This window comes from Lycorma delicatula, chromosome 5, assembly GCF_047948215.1.
Source record: "Lycorma delicatula isolate Av1 chromosome 5, ASM4794821v1, whole genome shotgun sequence".
NCBI classification, from domain to species: domain Eukaryota; kingdom Metazoa; phylum Arthropoda; class Insecta; order Hemiptera; family Fulgoridae; genus Lycorma; species Lycorma delicatula.
In genome coordinates this window covers 6,897,061-6,919,114 of record NC_134459.1, presented here as the reverse complement: position 1 = coordinate 6,919,114, position 22,054 = coordinate 6,897,061, and the positions used below count along the sequence as shown (strand labels likewise).

The 22,054-nt window shown below is 32.2% G+C and overlaps 1 protein-coding gene and 1 long non-coding RNA gene across 3 annotated transcripts in view; both read left to right on the top strand.

Moving 5' to 3' along the window:
* Positions 1 to 17,835, top strand: part of LOC142324696 (uncharacterized) — a 319,859-nt gene extending 302,024 nt beyond the window's left edge. The window contains exon 4 of the long non-coding RNA XR_012756356.1: positions 17,807 to 17,835. This is a non-coding gene — a long non-coding RNA (uncharacterized LOC142324696). The remainder of the gene's footprint in view (positions 1 to 17,806) is intronic.
* Kdm3 (Lysine demethylase 3) overlaps positions 1 to 22,054 on the top strand; it is a 1,124,787-nt gene that overhangs the window by 918,509 nt on the left and 184,224 nt on the right. The gene's annotated exons all lie outside the window — the stretch shown is intronic.

Sequence of the window (22,054 nt, the reverse complement as noted above, 5' to 3'; positions counted from 1 at the left end):
TTTACTTAAAAATTCCAGCCGCTACAAGAATAAAACGTGTTTTAAACTGCTTTCTGTTGTAAAATTGGATCGTTTTAATAATACTTTCCATCCGTGTAAATTATTAGCAGTTTCTTCATATTTTTTTTTTGTCTCGTCTGTTTTGACCGCTTTGATGCAGGTCTCCAAGATTTCTTATCTAGTGCCGGTCGTTTCATTTCAGTATACCCTCTACATCCCTAACAATTTGTTTTACATTTTCCAAACGTTGCCTGCCTGCACAATTTTTTCCGTCTATCTGTCCCTCCAATATTAAAGCGACTATTCCAGGATGCCTTAGTATGTGGCCTATAAGTCTGTCTATTCTTTTAACTATAATTTTCCAAATGCTTCTTTCTTCATCAGTTTTCTTATATTTAGTTATAAATAATTAACTTATCTATAGTTGTGGATGTATAGTTGTGTGTCTAATAGTTGTGGATAAGTCAGATTTTTCAGGATTATTTTCTTTTTTTTTTTTAATTATATATATATTTTTTCTTCAGTCATATATATATTTTTTTTCTTCAGTCATTTGACTGGTTTGATGCAGCTCTCCAAGATTCCCTATCTAGTGCTAGTCGTTTCATTTCAGTATACCCTCTACATCCTACATCCCTAACAATTTTTTTTTACATATTCCAAACGTGGTCTGCCTACACAATTTTTCCCTTCTACCTGTCCTTCCAATATTAAAGCTACTATTCCAGGATGCCTTAGTATGTGGCCTATAAGTCTGTCTATTCTTTTAACTATAATTTTCCAAATGCTTCTTTCTTCATCAGTTTTCTTATATTTAGTTATAAATAATTAACTTATCTATTTTTTTTTAATCGTTCATGCTGCACGTTATAAAACAAAAATTGTTGAATGGTTCCTATATTGTTGATAGTTTCAACAAAACTCTCTTAAAAAACAAAATAATCAATTAATAATTTTTTTTTCAAATTCCCTAATTATGTGCGTAACATCTTTTCCAGTTTTATTTATTTACATTTGATATTTTTTAATCTTTTTCTTTTTACAGGTCGATGACCTTGCACAATAATTTTCATTTTGCTCTATTAATCAGTCCATCGTCTTTCTATAAAAATATGTTGCCTATTGTAGTTGGTAAATATGCTCTTTTTTTATTGGAAAATAAAATATTTATTCAGTTACTGCCTCTATAATACCTGTTCTATTCGATTCAGTTGTTATTGTTTTTCCCACGACTCCTTCATACCCTGCTGCGCAGTTTTATTACTATTATGAGTAAATAACTTTTATGAAGGAGGTATCTTTTATGCGTTTTTTAATCGGTTCCGGATCTTTAATTAATAACGTCTATGTATTTCAAATAAAATAAATATTACTGAACATGGAATTGAATTTACGTAATTTATTCTTAGTATTTACAATAAATTCGAAAAAAGTAATTGCAAAAATTAAAAAAAAATGGGAATATCATCTTTTAGAGTACATTTTCAAATTATGGGGAAAAATTTAATTTGTATTGATTACCGCCTGAACTGCTGACCCCTTCTTATCTGTGAATTACGTTTGGTATTATTGTTTTACTACGGGTCACTTTTGATTTGACTAAATTGTCAATATTAAAACCGGGTTAGTACCAAACGTTAAAATAAATTTAATAATAAAGATATCGAGTATTAAGTTGATAACCTTGATCGTAATAGGTAATTATAGTACGTATTAACATTTTTGTTTGTAATCCATTTAATTATACTGTACGAGTTAATTGATTCGCATTTATCGTCGTTTACTTACGGTCCGATTAAAAAGTAGCCCGCCGCACCATGCGACCCGATACATCGAACGGGGAGAGTGCTTCTGTTTTTCACACGGATTTTAAACAACAGAGGCTGTCTCACTTGTTGCGGAACGTTTTAGTGGTGGGGATAAACGACTGTGTCGGTGGTGGGGAAAGCTGACGGCCCAGTTCTTTGTCTGTACGCGACGAATGAAGTTGTTAATAGTGCTGGCGTTGGATTTTTTTATTGTATATTTCTATATCTACGTATGATCGATTATATTTTTATGATTAATTTTTTTTTATCTTCTTGATAAATAACTTTGTGATATTCGTTTTAATGAAGTGATTTGTGCGTGTTGGTTTATTGGATACGCTTACCGTCTGTGTGGTGGTATTTTAGGATTTCTTGCCTTTTTTTTTTTTAAAGTGACATATTATGACGTTATAATTTATTTTTCTAAGGTAATATTTATCATTATTGTTCCCTGTTAAAAGTAAAATACGAATATATGTAGTTCATAACTGCTTTTTCGTGTGTGTTTAATATTATTGTACGTATTTATAAGCGGTGTATAAAGTTACTGTCGGTGAAAGTTTATATAATGGTTCTGAATGGTCTCTGTTCTTTACAATATGTATACGTGTTAATTTCTCTTACGGTGCTTAGTTTCTTTCTAATCTTTTAACTTCTCTTCGTATATACCTTATTAATATTTATTTATCTGATTAATAGTTGATTAAATTTATACAGCGTTTAAATTTTCGGTAATTGTAATTAAATTTTGAAATTGTTTCAGGCGTTTGACTCTTTCTGTTAATTTTTTTGTGTGTGGTTTTACATTACACAGCCACAGTCTTGGCTAGGCGTTTGTAGTCGATTTTATACAGCCTAGTCTACTGCTTCTGGCTGTAGTGTGCCTCGCTGGCGGCCATGTTGGCGCTCTATACAATGTATTATTGCTTGTAAATGCGTGACCTTGGTTCGTTTGACCGTCTGTTGTGCCTGACAGCCTGCCTGCGAACCAATGTATCTATCTATTTATCATTTTATTATTAGCGTCCTGTATCCTATTCTATTACTGGATTTTATTTTTTACAATCGTGACTATTTAAACATTTTTTTTTGTAATTACATTTCTCTAAAATCATTTTCGTTTTTCTTTGGCGTTTATTTAACAGACAATATTTATTTAACAGATAATATTGTTAAGTTGCATAGAAGCTGTCTTTTTTTAAGTGCTGCTGTGTAATTTGTGTATTTGTAATATTTAACGTAAATTTGAGCGGCTATTAGAAGTGGTTTTATGTGTGTTAATGTTATCCCCGATAAAGCGTGTACTTTTATCAACAATGTGTTGCTGTTTAATTGCTTTTATTTAATGATATTTTTTGTACGGTAGCCGATTTTGATTTCTTTTCACCACAAAACTATTTTATACTAGGAACTTTTAAATACACTATTTTCTAGTAAAATATTTATTATTTTACATTTTATTGCTGTTACGTGTTACGGTTATTTTTATCTTTTAATTGTTACGCGTTATTATTACTCTTAATTGTGGTAATTACATGTATTTAGTAGAGTAGTTATCGTGTATTTTTTGTTATTCCATTCGTAATTAGTGTAATAATATTATTCTACGTGTAGTTATCGTAAATTAAGTAAAGTAGGTTTTTCCTTAATAATTTTTTTTCATGCCGATTAATTTGGTACGTTACTTTCTCTTCTGCTTTTTGAAGAAAACGTTTTAGTCGTTACGTGCTCGTAAAAATAATAATTATAAATGTTAAAAATAATTAAGGTTTACGTAACTTTCTCCTTTATTTTAGATTTATTTAATATTTATTCGTATATATAATTTAAAACTTTACTGAAAGTAAAGTTTTATCGTCATATTCCTGTATTTAATAGTTTAAGTTTAAAATATAATTAATTATAAAACTTTACGTAGCGTATATAAAGGCTTTTTATTTTGATTCTTTTAATTTTATTTTCGTTAAAATGTGTTTCTTTTTTAAATTATATGCAGTGTGTGATATATTCCTCGATATTATAACTCATAGAGAATAAAAAAAACCGTTGTGTTTTTTTGTTTAGCAGAATTTTAAAAGTAATTTTTTGTAGTACTTCATCTGTTATCTATTCACATAAGTATTATAAAGCGTACGATATTTGAATTTATCCTGTAATTATGTCATATAATGTGTTTTTCTTAAAAGTACTCTTACTTTGTATCACGTGGTTTTCTTTAGTTTTTAAGTATTTTTAACTTTCTGCATAAATGAATTTGTAACGTTTCCATTTATCCAAAAACTTTTTGTTCATAGTTTTTTTACTTAGTACGCAAAATAAAAGTTGTTCATAATATATATATATATATATATATATATATATATAAAAATTCACTTATATTAAGACACGAAGTTTTTTAATCTATTAATAACTTAGTAAGAATCTACTGTATAACAGATAAAAAAGGTATTCTTGGTAAAAGTGGGAATTTATTTTTGTTTACACTTCATTATATTTATTGTATTTCTTCCATTTGATTCAGTGACCCGGTCAATAATATTTGGTTTTAAGTTTTTTTTTGTTATTATTATTTGTTGGCAGGGTATGTAAAGGAAGCCCCGGCTTCGTTGTTTGAGGAGGGGAAGCATAATAGTAGAAATATTCAGCCTGCGCCGCGTGGGCCTTCTACAACCAAGCCAAACCAGCCGTGCCTGCCTAGTTGGCTGCTCGGTTACAAGAGTGTACCGCTATTTTTAGCGGTCGTTTATTGTCTTTTTCTTTCTTTCTCGTTTTCTACTCGCATAGTACGACTGCCTTCTCAAAAATGCATTTCCCCTGGTGTAATACAACTACGTCCCTCGTATCGGTTTTGACAAGCGAGATTTCATCGCTTAAAAAAAAATGTTATAACGGGACGGGTACGACCGCTCAGCGTAGGTCTATATATATTTCTTTCTTTTCAGTTACTGGTGTTCTGGTCTGCCCGTTCTATCTTTTTCCCCTTCATTATGTTCCTTTCTCGCTCGCTTCAATAGTACGGTACACTTCTGTAATAAAAGTAGCTCTCTCCTAATGTGCACTGCGCTCGCTGTTCTTTCTGCTAATAGAAGTCCGAAAATAATCTCTATTTCCAGGCAGTTCTTTGGACTCGAGCCACTATCGTTTGTATACAGTATAACTTAGCATCTGGGATGCTTTACCGTTTGGCGCGCGTTACTTTTTTCCTTCTTATTCTGTATACATTTCTATTGCATTTACACGAACCGAGTTCTTATAAATGGAATTTTCCACGACCGCTTATTTTAATAGTATATTAAAATAAACGTATTTAAAAAATACATTCGATTTTTTGCTCGTAATTATTATTTTTAGCTGCAATTCATTTTATCGTAAACGTTTAAAGTAAGTTAATTTTTATGACGTTGGTGTTAATTACTTATTTTTTAATTATATAAATAATTTTTACTTCCTTGCACGAAGTAAAGGAATCGCGAAAAATTTCGGTTTTCAGATTCCAACGGAAATATCCATTTTGACTAGTTTCGGCGTTAAGTCTGTACGTACATATGTGTACATGTGTACGTATATATCTCGCATATCTCAAAAAGGATTAACTGTAGAATGTTGAAATTTCGGATTTAGAATTATTGTAACATCTCGTTGTGTACCACCTCCTCTTTTGATTGGAATCGAGGGTGAACAAAGAGTGTCCAAAAAACTCCAAAATCAAAAATATTTGGAATTTGTACTTTTTTTAACTGCAGTTACTACTGCAGTATGAGGGCTTATAGTAATAAGCCCTCATTGAGAGCTTTTTAATGATATATCATAGTGGTATTTATTTTCATGGGTTCCAGAGTTATAGCCGAATAAAATTTTAATTAATGAAGTATTTGGATCTTACGAGGGGTAGGCACGTCGGTTCGAATCCAGTCTTCATCTCCTTTTTTTAATTTTTTTTTTTTTTAATTTAAATATATTGATTTATTAATAATTATCAATCTACGATTGAAAAAAAATTTACGATAAATAATAATAATTCAATAATAATAAATAATTCAAAATACCAGAAGTTATTAATGAAATAAAATTTTATGTACTTTTCATTTTAAAATATGTGTATATGCAATTTAATATGCGTACAAGAAGTCATATGATGACCATATCAGATTTTTAATTTTAAAGAAGTAGTGGACTTTATAGGGAATATTTATCTGATTTGTTAACTAAAATGTATTTAATGGACAAGGGGATAGATAATAAATACGTCTAATTAAAAGTAGTTTTACAAATAATAATATATTTTGTGATATTATATTTCGAAGTCGTCTTGTAAATTGTAAAAAGATTACAATCAAGTTTATCTGGTATCTGGTTTTTTTTTTTTTTTTGTTAATATTCGTACAAAAATGTTCTCCAGTTTTTTCCTGCTAGAATTTTTAATTATTTATCGTTAGTAATATCCTTCAATTTTTAAGAGGCCAATGATTGAGATTAAGTTCAGAATTAATTCATAATATTGTTACGTAAATATTTGATTAATTGTAGAAGTAAAACGTTGTTTGAACGAATTTTGTAGAAATATTATCTGAACTTTTAACTGCAGTTCATTATGCACCGTTTGTCGGTTCTGTTTAAAAAAGGGGTTTCTCAGATTCTTATTTGGAACATCCTTTAACAGAATTGAATATTATAATTACTTAGCGCCAAATTATTGTAGTTATTATCAATTATAATTTTTTTTTAATTTTTATTTATTTTGAACGATTCTAGTAAAATGTTGTAACTGTGTTAAAGTATCTGTCTTTGCAGTGAAATTAATATATTTTACTGTACAACCTATTTATTTAACGTGTATCGTATAATGAATGATTTTAATCTTTTTTATAGTGTAACGTGCTTATTTTATTTTGTGAATAATTTTACGCATACGTATTTGTTAAAATATTTTAATTTATGTAAAAAGGGCATGTTTAATACCACGTATATATTTATTGTCTACTCGAAATAATTATAGGCCTTGTTAACCTCTTGTTTGAGTAAGATTTTTTTTATCTTGATAATACGCTGTTTGTTTTATCTTGTGCGGTTGTAAATATTTAATTAAAATTACACTGTACGTGATTATGTTTCTGTTATGTATTTTATTTTCTGGAGTCAGTGTAGTTATAATCGAAGGTTATATATATATATATATTTATTTCATTTTATATTTAGAATAACTAATAATTCCATTTTATAATTGTTTAAGTGTCCTTAAACGTTTTTTCTCTGCGTAAACTAAATTGTGTTCATTTTGAGGTGGTAGTGGAAAAACTTACTTTTTCGGTCATCGTATCGCACGTTGAAAATTTTTTTACGTTGATGGATAGCCTTGGACCTGTTCTTAAAACTTTTTTATTTTTTAGTAAAATTCATTGTTTTAAAAACGATTTTAACTCTTACATTTTTTTTTTTAAATTATGTCGATTATTATTTTTTTTAAATAATCAATTATTTCATTCATTTCCTTTAATCGTTTTTGCGATAAGTTTGCAGGCATATCGTGTTGTGTAGGAAGAGGTGGTATTCTATAATAGATTAAATAAAAACACTATTGAAATTCTCTTTATGTGTTTACAGATTTCGATTAAATAAGAAAAGAGACCTTACATTTTTTCTTTATAACGTGTAAATAATTGTTCTTTCTATACTATAAATGAAATTTTATGTACTTTTTATTTATCTTGAAAGATGTAAAAAAGAAAAGAATATTGTTTGCAATTCTGTTTTCTTCCCTCCAATTTATTGCTGGATGGTATTTCGAAGATCCATAAAAATGCTAATAAAACCAGCTGCTTTCATTCTCTTTCCACTGCGGTTGTATTTTAATGATGAACGCGCAGGTGGTCGGTCGTTCATTGTAGACATCGGCTATTTATAGTTGGAGGGGAGGATCGTTAAAACGTTAAGCTTTTTTTTTTCTTTTTTATTTTTTATTATACTACACTTTTTTTTTCTTAATCATTACTATCACCTTATTATTCCATTAGTTGTGATCTCATTCCACATTTCGATTGCCTTAATAAAAAAAAACCTGTAAATAAAATAAAGAATGAAACCGGTTATGGTAGTTGATTTTCCTTTAGTAATGGTTTTATTTTATACTCATTCCATTTCTGTGTTTGTGGAATTGTTTCACGTTATATATATATATCGTGGGAATTATATAGTTTTATAATGACGACTGTTCTTTTGAATCACATTTTATTCTCTCTCTAATTATTCAGTGTCTCTTTTGTTTTATAGTTTGTTATTATTTATTGTAACTCACTTTTTTTATGCAATAATGAATTTGTTACTCGTTAAGGTATCCGAGTAGTTTTTTGTGTATACGTGCTTTCTAATCTATGTTTTAAACTTAAAATCTTGCTTAGACCGTTTAGAAATTCCTATTTTCCGAACGAGCGATCACTTTGTTACGGTTTGTTACTACCTGGCATTATTAGCAGAGAGATTAAGGACGAGGTATACCTGTGTCCTACATCAAGTTTTTATTTTGTTTATCGGGGTTGCGAGACAGTTTTACCCTAATTGACTCGTTCTTTCATTTTAAAATTAAACTTTTATTTAATTCTATTATTTTTAAATTTAAAAAAATTATTGAAATGCATTATTCATCTACCTACGGTTTTAATCTTATTTGAATTTAACATCGAAATAGTCATAATTTTATTTGCGTTTACACTAGTACGTTATTTTAATTAAATTGTAAATTTATTACGTGGAAGACTTCATACGATTGTCGTTATCAACGGTTATTCAAATAGAGTATAAATAAATAAAGATTAGATAAATTTTTTTATCGTTTTTAAGTTGAGTTTTAATCGCCGTTCACGAATTGTTTTTTATGAATTCACGTGGTTTGTACGTGAAGTAAACAACATTCTATTTCTTTTTCTTTTTTTTAAATTATACTTGTGCCGAGTTTTATCGTATTAACTGAATAATTATTATCCAACATCCTTGTATAATTAAGCTATTTTTTTTAAACGAATAAAAAATTGATTTTTTTTTTAATCGTGTTTTAACGTCCGTAAAATAAATTCGTTAATCGTCTTACGAAAACGTTTGTTTATGTCGTAAACATAAAAGTTACCCGATATTGCCTTCGCTTGTATCTATTTTTCTCTTCAGTGTTGTATTACGATTTGTATTGAAGTACGATCGTTCCTGACACCTGATGATTTAGTTAAAATATTTTAAAGGAACGATTTGAACCCCTTGTCCGTACAAAATACATTGTGTACGAGCGCTTGGAGGATTCTTGAAGGTCGAAGTTTACCCCTTGACCCTTTTCTTTTCTCCGATGTCGTTTTGAATAGTTTTTTGGTGTACAAGAGAATAACATGTTTTGTTTGTTCGCTTTGTTGTATTCAATTTAGATTAAATGCTTGAATGTTACTCCCCCGGTTATCGTTACTTATTTTTTATTATTATTAAAGCTTTTCGGGATGTAGCAATTTCCGGATCGAATTTCCTAAGAAGTTGTTTCTTATTTTATTCTTTAATTGCGGCGTTGAAAGTTTTATTTTTAAATTCCATATTTGTCTTTTGTTGTCTACAAACCATACTCCTTACTCTATAAAAAGAACCAAATCATGAAAAAAAAATATATACACCTGTATATATACTTGTAAATATATATATATATATATATATATATACTTAGCGAATCGTACAGTATAATGATTATTTTGTACATAATCAACCCGATTTAATGATCTTCTCAGAAGCTGATAATATTACAACAATTAATAGCGTTTTTAACTCTATAAGACCTCTTACTGATTTTTTAAACCGGCTTTATTTGTAAAAGTATTACTGAAATATTTTATTTTTCTCCCGTTAATTCTTTTGATTCTGAGTCTCGTATTCTAGAAGTTTTTCTTAAGTGTATTTAATGTTTTTTTTTTATTATAGTATTTCGGAGTGGCGCAGACGGTTAGAGCGTTAGAGCCAATCGGCCGAAGGTAGATAATTTGAAGCCCGGCTGGATCAGTTAAACCGTGTTTTGTTGTTAACGGCTCCTTGATATTTGGTTATCGTCTCTAGCCGCTATTCTGTTATAGAGTTTTAATTTAACACACCCCCCCAACCTAACGATTCGTGGATGTAACCAACTGGATGGGATGTACTTTATTACACGAGCAACAGACACAACAAACCACCGGTCACCGAATCAGAGAAAGTAAATTAAGTATCAGGATAACTACGGAATTTACCGATCGATCGAATTAATTTGCGAAGTACTCGTAAAATAATAATCAAAAGTCAAAAGTTAATGAAGTATGTTGTAATAAAATAAAAATTAGCATTTGATTTTGCGTTTAACATTCGGATCAATATTTTCTTTAGGCGATAAGATTTTTAATATATATATATATATATATATATGTAGAGTATAAAATGAGTATATAAATTTCATTATATAACCTTTTCTTTGTATAAAATGGCAACCATATGTATTTTTCTCTCTTTTTAGGTGTTGAACTTGTTTACTCTTAATTTTCCCGAATAATTAATTGAAATACTTTATTATATAATACTCGTATCGATGTCGTGTTAATTATAATAAACTTGTAAGCGTGTAACTCGAACGGCTACGTGAACAAGTAAATAGATTTTGTTTTTCATGAGTCTCTCCCTATTTAAGATATGTAAGATCAGCTGTTGTTTCCTAACTGTTAATTACGGGGGAATCACTGTCAAAATATATAAAAGTTCTTGCCTGTTTTAGCTGTAACCAAAGTTGTAGGTGACATAAAGTAGACGATTTACTATTGAATTACTTATAGGCTTACGTAAGAACATAGTTAGACATTTCCGTCTCCTTAGAACTTACATAGTTCCGTTCCCTTAGAACTTACATAGTAAAGATAATGCATCCTCTAAGAACATAAAGAATCTTACGAGAAAAAAGGAACGAGATCGTCGCCTTTAGTTCTTTCTTGGTGAGCTGAATCTTTTGCTTGTCTCTACTCTCATCCGTTAAATGCTTATAACGTTGTATAGCCTGCCTGTAAATAACGCCGTCGCTCTGTTCACCTCATAGATTGGGTATACGCGGATCATCATTACTCCTACAGAAAGTGACGATTCTTTACAGGGTGGCACAGGGAAACGGGAAATTTTGAAAGTAGTCGTGGCAGCCCTGAGGACCTCTTAAAAATAGGGGAGTGGCATCCTTCTGTCTACAATTACCTGTCATTTAGGACCGGTACACAGCGTGTATTTGCCGTGAAGCCGTTTTACAAGAACGGTGACTGTGACTGCTATTAAACTAGAATTCCGACGTCGTAGTCGCGTTCCATCTTGCCGGGCCATCAAGACACGGGTTGAGAATTTCGAGGAGACTGATTCAGGTGTATAAAAGAAACCATCGAAGGTCAAAGAACTCGACGAACCACTAGAAAACATTGAAGCGGTTCGGGGGCCTCAGTTGGAAGGAACTCACGACGATCGGCAAAGAAAAACACAGCAGCATTGAACCTTGAACTTTCACCCTTAAAAAATTCAAGTCGTACAAGAACTTAAACCGTCAGCGGACTTGTACGACAAAAATTCTCTGATAAAATGATTGATAAAATTAATGACGACCCCGATTTTGTTAAAAACTTTTCACGTCGGTTTAGGCTCATTTCCATATCAGCGTGTACGTAAACAAGCAGAATTGCAGATATTGGGCGGCTGAAGACCCTCTCTGTAATTGCAAGAACGATCTTTACACGACCAAAAATTACAGTTTGGTATTCCGTATCAACGCGAGTTGTGATCAGACCTTACATCTTTGAGAATGAAGGAAAGAATGCAACGACAGTAACGTCTGAACAATATTTGATGTGATTGAACCTTTTGCAACAGAACAACTTCAAAACTTTCCTGATGTTCATAATGCTTGGTTACAGCAAGACGGAGCCACGGCCCGTACTGCCAGAGCGTCAATGGCAGCCGTTCGACAGCTCTTTGGTAACCAACCCACCGGGTTGGTCTAGTAGTGAACGCGTCTTCGCAAATCAGCCAATTTCGAAGTTAAGAGTTCTAAGGTTCAAATCATAGTAAAGGCGGTTAATTTTATACGGATCTATATACTAGATCGTGGATACCGGTGTTTTTTTGGTGGTTGGGTTTCAATTAACTACACATCTCAGAAACGGTCGAACTGAGACCGTACAAGACTACACTTGATTTACATATCATCCGCTGAAATAATCCTCACGGTGGTTCCGGAGGCTAAACAGAAAAAAGCTCTTTGATAACCGCGTAACTTCAAGGTTTGGCGACATTCATTGGTCCCCAAGATCACCAGATTTTTCGGTTGTGCGATTTTTTTCATGTGGGGCCACCTCAAAAGTAAAGTATGTACACCATTCGCTCGACGACTATTGCCGAGTTGAAAACGAGGATTGGAAAAGAAAGCGCTCCAATTCCCACGGAAGTGTTTCAAAGTGCCATGCAAAATTTCAGCATTCGCTTCCAGGAATGCATACGTTCGAACGGTCATCACGTTATGGACATTGTTTTTAGAAATTTAAATTTTTTCCGTCGGGACACGCAATTTACACATTTACTTGTAATTCAATTACATGTAAAACTTGTAAATTCATTTTTTTTTTTTTACTTTTGTGAGAGTTACTTCAAAATTTCCCAAAAAGAGGGTTTTTATTTTACCTGTTAACGATTCAAACGTTTCAAGTTAATATATCTGTATGATTTTTTTTCATACGGTTTTAATCTCATCTTTTTGTAGTTTGTAGGTTCAAATAACAAGATGTTAGGTTTATTTTATTAATTTTCTTTTCTTTTTGTTTTGCCCATTTAGGTAACAAGGACTAAGCGAAGCCATAATTTTATAAAATATGGTTTACTTTGCGTACTTTTTTTTCGATTATAAGGGATTTATCGTGTATGATCTGTCATTATGTGTTTGTATACGTTGTTAACTTTACAATTAAATCCAATTGTAATTAAACGGTTTGAGGGGGGCGGTTTGCTATGGTAATTTGGAATTCTATTGCGAGCGTATACTGCGTATGATTTGTACGAGTATATTTATATCGTTTTTCACTTAATTAGATTTCGCCGTACATGGAAGCTAACTATAAAACTTTGACCGGGAGACGGGAGTAATCACCAAAAAAACTTTTCACCATGTAATCCTGTAGATATGTACACGTACATTTGCGTCCTCCATATTGTGAAAAGTTATGACACACAGTTGAAGATGCGGCGCCGATATTAAATACGTGAAGTATATTATTTGTCGGTTGTTTTTAGATTAATTACTTAAACAGGATTTGGTTGAAAAAAGTGACCTTAGCAATGATTTGCGTACTTAAATAAATCTTGTAAGTCAGACGAATTAATTAAAAATTCTTGATTTTTTAAGACACAATTGTTTTTAAATTTCAACGCGTCTTCTTTATCTAAAATATTTCGGCTCTTTTGCAAGCTTTTTGAGGTAAATTAAATACCGGATATCGATTGGCTCTTTTTGTTTATTCCGACACTTAAATGTTTGTCAAAATTCTGGAACGAGGAATTGTCCTTTTCAACCCCGGAGCCTGAATCTTACTACAGGGAGCTCTTTGGTATCTGAAGAAAAATAATTTTTTGCTGCGTGCATTTAGACCGGTCGCGTAAAATTTCCGGCCAGTAATTTGCTTTAGGTTAAACGTATTCCGAGCTCCCGAGGAATTGTCGGCAGGGTGGATCACCACAATCTGACCGGTGTAGGGCTAAGGTACATTCACACATATTTTAATAAGTCGTTTTCTAGTTTCGTCGTTGTTTTATCGTTAAATATGTGATAACCTTACATTACATTTCGGCCCATCCAGTCTTTTTTTTGCTACATTCTCATTTTATCCATGTTAAAGGGATGGAAACTCGTTTGACCGATTGCATATTTGGTATTTCTGTTCTCGAACAATGCCAAATCAGTTCCAGGACTATTTTTATCCCGCGGTTGAACATTTTGTTCAACCACCACTGGGGCTTAGGTGTTTGTCGGGTATATCCGAATCCTCGGAATCCGTCTAATGTAGTATAATATATATATATATATATATATATATATATATATATATATATATATTTCTATATTAATGTCCGTTTCCGCCAATCTTATTAACGTTAACAATCTGTATCAGTGATAGCTACATGATTCGGCGGATTAAATAGTATAGTTTTTCGAATTTATTTTCTTTTACCTTTATTAAATGCACTTCGTTAAAATTTTTTTCTTTAATCTCCATTTTAGAATGTTTTATACTTGGAAAATCTGATATAAATAAATATTTAATAAATGTATCTAACTTATAAATAAATGTTAAGTATTTATTAAATTTCTGAGAAAGGAAAACGTCTTAGTTAAAATCATTTAATAGTATCTAATGACAAGAAATTCTTTTAACGCGTATTTATAGGTCACGGTGTAAATAAATAAATTTCTCGTTTATAATTTTTTTTTTGTAAGAATATTAATGAGTTTTGATGTTTTATATTAGCGAACAGTTTTTTAGAATGTATTTAATAATATTTTATTAAAACATGTTTTCCTAATAACTTGCATAATTTAAATTTTATTTTATATATATGAACTTACTCGTATAAATAACTTGTTAACCTTGTGTAATTTTTATACGTAAATATCTATATATAGTAGTAGTAATAGTATTAAAATTTATAGAATTTTTTAACGCTCTTTTTTGTATTATTCATTTTATTATTATTTTTCTATATTTTATTCTCCTGTAATCTGGGATAATAAATTAGCAGAAAATTCTTGCTATGTAACATTCAGTAAGAATTTGTATTTAATAATGTAATAACTGCTATTGAATTCTATTTATTGTAATGATATATCTTGTCCGATTATTAAATCACAGAAAAAGTAATTCATTAATTCAAATAAATGATTTATTTTGTATTATCAATTTTCCACGTTTCAATCGATCAGTGTTATATACGTTTCGTAATATTCTTATTTTTAAAGATGTAGTTAGTTAGTATTTCAATAACAAGTATATTATTTACGTTAACATTGTTTTTCGCAAATTTAGTCCCGACGTTAAGTGTGAAAACAAAATTATTTATCTTATTCTTTAGCTCGAATTATTATTTTTTCCCTTAAATTCTTAACAGAGTAGAAAATTATGTTTGATCGGTTATAACTACTTTAACGTGTAGTTTTAATTACTTTGTCAATATTATTATCAAATAAAATGCGTATTATGATATAGATTTGTAGGAAAATAGCGATTTATATAAGTTTTGGTTTAATCGAGGCTTTAAATAATTTATCAGGTTTTCTTTTTCGCTAATATTATAACCGTGAGTACGATTAAATTTAAAAGCAAGAATAACTAAATTATCTTGCTCTTGAATATAGATTTAATTAACCGAGACATAATTTTAACAAAGATAGCCGGACAGCAAGACATAACTAAACTAGCCTTTGTGTGCAGTGTAGTTTTCTTTCAGCAGAATTTTTACTGTATCGGGAAGGATTAGGTGATGTACTTAATCGTTACCTACTTCAGGATTTTATAGTCCTTTGTGAGCCTTGGGATCCTTAACCATTAGACCGATTACCAGGTATTCGTCGTTCTGTTCGTATTTCCGAGGCTTCAAGTCCTAAAAGCGATCGATATCGGCTCAAAACGTTATAGCCGATCAAGTTTATTCGTTTATTCATTTTTTTTTTACGTTCAAGATGAATTACGTTCCTCTCAGTTCAGGATTTGGTCAGACCGAACCAGGGATCTAGATGAGGTTGCCGGTTCTTCGTCCGGGATTTCTTTCCCTTAACCGATATCCCGATTTCAGGCGTCCGGCTTTCGCTCCTGCAGTAATTAATCTGAAGGGGTAGAATTTACTGACGGTCTGATTATATTTTATTAAAAAAGTTTACTCTGTATTTACGATCTACGTAAAGCTCCTTTAGCCACAAGTGTTTTAACGGTGGAATCGTTTGGCTGTAGACGTACACACGGTCTACAGTGTTTTGAAAGACAGGTCGATGCGATAGTGTGCGAAGGGAAAACGATATATGTTGTGAAGTGTGTGTCGTTTAATGTTTGATTTGTGTACTGTTGTATCAAATATTGAACGCGAGATCGTGCACCGATATATACGCAATCTCCGAGATGCGCGTGCGTACTTCAATTTGTTAAACTAGTGCCGAGCTTATCGTAGTGAATGGGCACTATCGTTCTGATGTGTTCAGAGTAGATGCGATTTTTCTTCTTTTCTTTTTTGTTTTTTTAGTTAGCGATTCTCAATTTCTGGTACTATAATTGCATTTCTTGAGCAGACAGTAATTAAGTTTGTTATCTCTCATGTTTTTCCCCTTTTTATCTATTCGTAACAGGTTGTGAAAGGTTATCTCGTTGTTTTATGATTAATGATAACTTGTTAATTACACGATTGTTATTTTTATTTTTAAGTTTATCGGTTATTTAGTTGGCATTATACGTCATTTGTTGATAATGTTGGCCTAAATTATTATAATCGTACTATTGTTGTATGGATTTAGGCCATAAATTGTAGGAATATTTTTTGACCTCCATATTTTATATTGATTTTGTGTACCGTATTTATTTTGCACTTAAATTATGATCGTTAAAAGTATCAGTCTACTTTGAGTTTCTTAAAATTAATTAGTTCTTTCTTGCTGTTTTTAACTGTTAACCTGTAATGCCCGTCGAATTTGTGTATGTACTGCGATGTTTTATCAGTGGAAATCTTTATGGAATCAGTGGAAATCTCTAATTTTTTTCTTTGTTCACGTTCTTGCGCTTTAATTTGCACCCGCCTTTAGATTATTAATGTGAAACTATAAAGCCGAGTAGTGTATGAATTCGTTTGGTTATTATCGTAGCAATTTTTATTTAAAATTCATCTTATTCTTTAATTCAAATAATTCTTTTATAGCTGTTAAAGCATTCCTACATTTTTCATAATTAAATTATTAAACGGCGCATTATGTCAAGAATTATATTACTGCAGTTCTTATTTTAATTGGATTTGTTATATAAGCCTGATGATCGGTTCTATGGTAGGTGGCTGATAAATATATATTCACACACTACTACTTTTGTACGAGTTTCTTTGTCTGTTTAGCCTCCAGAACCACCGGAAAGGTATTACTTCAGTAGATTAATGAGGATTATACGTATGAGTGTAAACGAAGGGTAGTCTTTGTACAGTCTCAGGTCGACCGTTCCTGAGATGTGTGGTTAATTGAACCCGACCACCAAAGAACACCGGTATCCAGGATCTGGTATTCAAATCCGTAAAGGTAACTAGAATTAGGTTTACTAGAATTTGAACCTTAGTACTTTCGACTTCGAAATCAGCTGATTTACGATGACGAGTTTACCGCTATTAACTTTTTCTTTCTTTTTCCTGTTTAGCCTCCGGTAACTACCGTTTAGATAATTCTTCAGAGGATGAATGAGGATGATATGTATGAGTGTAAATGAAGTGTAGTCTTGTACATTCTCAGTTCGACCGTACCTGAGATGTGTGGTTAATTGAAACCCAACCACCAAAGAACACCGGTATCCACGATCTAGTATTCAAATCCATGTAAAAATATCTGGCTTTACTAGGACTTGAACGCTGTAACTCTCGACTTCCAAATCAGCTGATTTGGGAAGACTCGTTAACCACTAGACCAACCCGGTGGGTTTACCGCTATTAACTGCACAGTTACATTGGTACCCTACGATAACCTGGACAAACTATACTTGTTATTTGATGCGAACCTGTGATTATTTACAGAAAAACAAACACAACTTTAAGATCACGATTTTATAGTTTTTTCGTTAAATGTTTTTTATCTGAAGATAATTTTACGATGAAATCTTTTGTCCTGTAAATTAAATATTTTCCGCAATGTAGTGGAATTTTATTTAAAATCTTAAGATTTTACTGATTTTGTTATATTTATTTTATTTTTATTTTTTTTTCAGGTATGTGACATCTTTTGGTTGAAATAAATATCTTTTAAGGTATGTCAGTTATTTACATATTAAAATATTTGTGTAATTATACGAAAAAAGGTTATGTCTACCCTAGCTTATACTCGTAGATAAAACATTTGCTATCCTGTGGATGAAAGTTCACATAACACTAAGTCGAAGGAGATTTTAAATAGTATTAAAATAAAATAGAAAGAGAATTTTAATACTTCTAGGTTATTCAATTTATTCATTTTTCATTTGATGTAAGGGTAAAAAACAAATTAAAACAAAGACGTCTGTCGTACCAGAATTAATTTATTATTTTATTCTTGTTATTACCGGAGAACATTTTTAGGATCTTTCATCCGGTTTTCATTTCCCTTTCCTATTTAATTTAAACCGTTTTCTGGCTTAATATATTATATAACAATACTAAGTTCTTATCTAAAGGGTCATAAAATATCAGGTTAAACATTTCCCTAGTATTTTTAATTTCTTTATGATCGAGGAGGCTTATAATTGATTTGTTTAGGTAGAACCAGTTATCTCAAAAATTTTTCCCCGGCTCAACAATTTACAAATGTTATTACCAAACGTTTCATCCCCTGAAACTTTGGATTTACTTTTGTAAATTCAAAGTTTGATTTAAATCATTTTTTTTTCTGATATTCATTTTGATCGATTTTATATCGATGTTTGATAGAAATTCGTAAACGAAAAACAATTCGTACTTCTGTGTAATCAGATTATTCTGTGATCCTGCTTTATGATCCTTAAAAAAAGGCTTGCCTTGTTATTGCATTGTGTTCAATGTTTCTTCGTTCTGTATGTGTGTGTAATATAGTTTGCAACAGTATAATTTGGAATAGCTAATTCTCATTTTACGTCTGGAATTTTAAACAAGGAAAAACGGCTGCTTCAAGGAACGTACTAAAGCTCTGACTTTAGTACGATGGCTGTGCGCATCGCTACTGTTTTTACAGAGCTGCCGGTTACGACTGCCGTACACGAATTGAATTTTAAGAACACCTCTTTTTCTCTAATGCCGGTTCTGTCTTTTTCCTGCTACGTTACCCCTTTCTGTAACACTTAGGCCGGTATTTTAATTAGTGAATAAAATCAGTCTTTATTAGCGTTAGCTATATAGAATCCAATCCTATTATCAGTTTGAATACCTGATCTTGTTTCTTTCTTTCATTTTCCCCTCGTATTCTAGTTTATTATGTTTTTTGTTTTACTTTTTATTTATTTGTTGTTTTTATATATATATATATATTTCTTCAGTCAGATGACTGGTTTGATACAGCTCTCCAAGATTTCCTATCTAGTGCCAGTCGTTTCATTTCGGTATACCCCCTACATCTTATATCCATAACAGTTTGTTTTACTTATTTCAAACGTTGCCTGCCTGCACAATTTTTTTCCATGTACTTTTCCCTCCAATATCAAAGCGACTATTCCAGGACGCCTTAATATGTGGCCTATAAGTCTGACTCTTCTTTTAACTATATTTTACCAAATGCTTCTTTCTTAATCTATTTGCCGCAACACCTCTTCATTTGCCACTTTATACACCCACATGATTTTCAACATTCTCCTATAACACCGCATTTCAAAAGCTTCTAATCTGTTCTTCTCAGGTACTCCGATCGTCCAAGTTTCACTTCCATGTAAAGCTACGCTCCAAACATATACTTTCAAAAATTGTTTCCTAACGTTTAAATTAATTTTTGATGTAAACAAATTATATTTCTGACTGAAGGCTCGTTTCGCCTGTGCTATTCGGCATTTTATGTAGTTCTTGCTTCATCCATCTTTAGTAATTCTACTTCCCAATAACAGAATTCTTCTACCTCCGTAATCTTTTCCTATTTTTAATAATAATTTCCGTTTATTTAACATTCTTCCATTCTTCTATATTTTCTGCCTTATCGTTTTTATTCAAATCTCTTGCAATGTCCTCCTCAAAAATCTTCTTTACCTCCTCTTCCACAAGCTTGTCTAAATTTTACCGATTCATCTGACACCTTTTCTTCAGGTTTTTAAACCCAAATCTATATTTCAGTATCACTAAATTATGGTCGCTATCATTGTCTGCTACAGTGCCTTGCAGTCGACGAGTTAATTTCTAAATCTTTGTTTATCCATGATATAACCTATTCGACAAAGGCGGGGAGTGCTACTGCCAGAATTCCCTCACCTCTATGAATTAGGTGCCAGCCAAGACGGCCGTAGACATTACTGATAGCAACATCCCCAACCGCATCAGCCCACCAATCACCTCTGGCCGCCGTTCTCAGGTTGGGCTCTGTGGTGACTATAAAGTCAACCTCAAGATCGTTCGCAGTCTCCCCCACCAGATCGTGGGAAAGAATGCTCCTGTTGGCGTTAGATAGTATTATTTTAGCCATTATTTAGGTAGTCCACACTGCACTCCTCCCGTGCGATGGTCCGTGCCGTTGCAGTCAAGGCCCATGGCACTGCAAGGCACATCTCCTTGCAGTCTCTTATCACATGGCCTTTCTGACCGCAGTTGTAACAAAGGGTTGACCTATCCGGGCCCTTACATACCGTACTCGTGTGATCAGCGGCCCAGCATCTTTGACACCTCATATTATCAGTCCTGATATAAGCCCGGCAGTGAACCCAGCCGACCTTAATTCTACTGGAAATTAACTTAGTTTCAGCCTTCTGATTGGTTATTACTGTCGCATTTCGAGTATATCCATAAGCCTGCCGTAATGAGGTAATTCTGAAAGATTCAGTGTCTCCAATAACAGCTGTAATAGCCTCGCTTAATTCTTGCGCTGTGGTACTCTCTTCCATGTCTTTAACGTGTACCACTGCGCGTCCGTCGCCCTTAGTACGAAAATCCACTTGAAGGTCAGAAGCCCTGTCTCTCAATGTTTAGATAAACTGAGCCGTATCTTTAGCATCTTTAATTCTGACTTCCAAGTCTTCATTTCTACTCTTTCGAAGGGACAGGATTTCCCCTGCCTCGTCTTTAAAGATCTTAATCCTTTACAGTCTGGAGTAGATCAGCATACGACTTGCCTTGTGACCGGACAACCACCACTTTGCTACCCTCCACAGGAGGTATTGATCGTCGAGCAGAAGCGGATCTAGAACGCGTCCTACTCTCTTCAGTCTTTTTCGGCGCTACCATCAATGCAGGGGTCTCACTAGTCCTGAACAGATAGATAACCATCTTCTTAATCATGACACCAATAGGACCATTTGGCAGAACGAACGCCGCATTAGGGGCCCTTAGTAAGATCTTCTTGACCGCGCCTAGTATACACCCAGCAGCAGCCCTGTCGCCCTCTGTCGAGTCATAGAAAACAGTATACTTTTTGGTCTAAGTATCGTATTTGTCATTCATAATGACAGAAGTGTCTACAGCTATCATTCCAGGCTTCTTGCCCTCTGCCATTGCCCTTTTGGACTTGATGATATCAATAAATTGACAGGTATCTGTAACGCCCTTTGCTGGCAAGGTAATTAATTTGGCTTTAGACATTGTCCAGGCAGACCATCTCTTAGCGGTCATATCCAGAAGTTCCTCATCAGTTAGTTCAAGACTTAATATGTCTTCCTGATTGCACCAGGGGGCATATCAGTCTGTGTATATTGCGAACTGGTCTCTGGAGTAGTCGTAGTCTAGATTGTTTATACCGCACTCTTTTAACAAAGGTGTCAAATTTGAATAAAACTGTTCTGATGGTCGCATAACACTGCTGGTTTGAATGATAGCTGTTTCCCGTTGTTACCACCACCTCTTATACGGAGCAAATAATGAGGTAAAATTATCTACCGACTGATGAGATCCGATCTTGGACCTAAAGGTATTATTGAAAAATGTCTTGCATTTGATACATTTGAAAACCCATTCGGTGAACTGCTTCTTAACATTGTATTTACTATACACAAAAAAATTGTATAATTCTTTCATCTAAATGTATATTTTCCAACCCTTTTAAAAGATATGTTATAATACACCATCAGATCATCAGATGTGTGTGTGTGTGTATATATATATTTTATTTTAATTTTATATCATCTACTATACTTTTTTTTAACTAACCGAAACATGTATTCATTCACCCAGTTTTATGTGTTTTCTCTTGCTGCTTTCACCCGATCAATTCTTTTCTCCTTAGTCACTTAATCATTCCACATATATTTTTAAATATAATATTTAATCGTAAATTTTAATGTAAAATTTTTCCTCATTCTTTTGACAAATTGGTTTGTGTT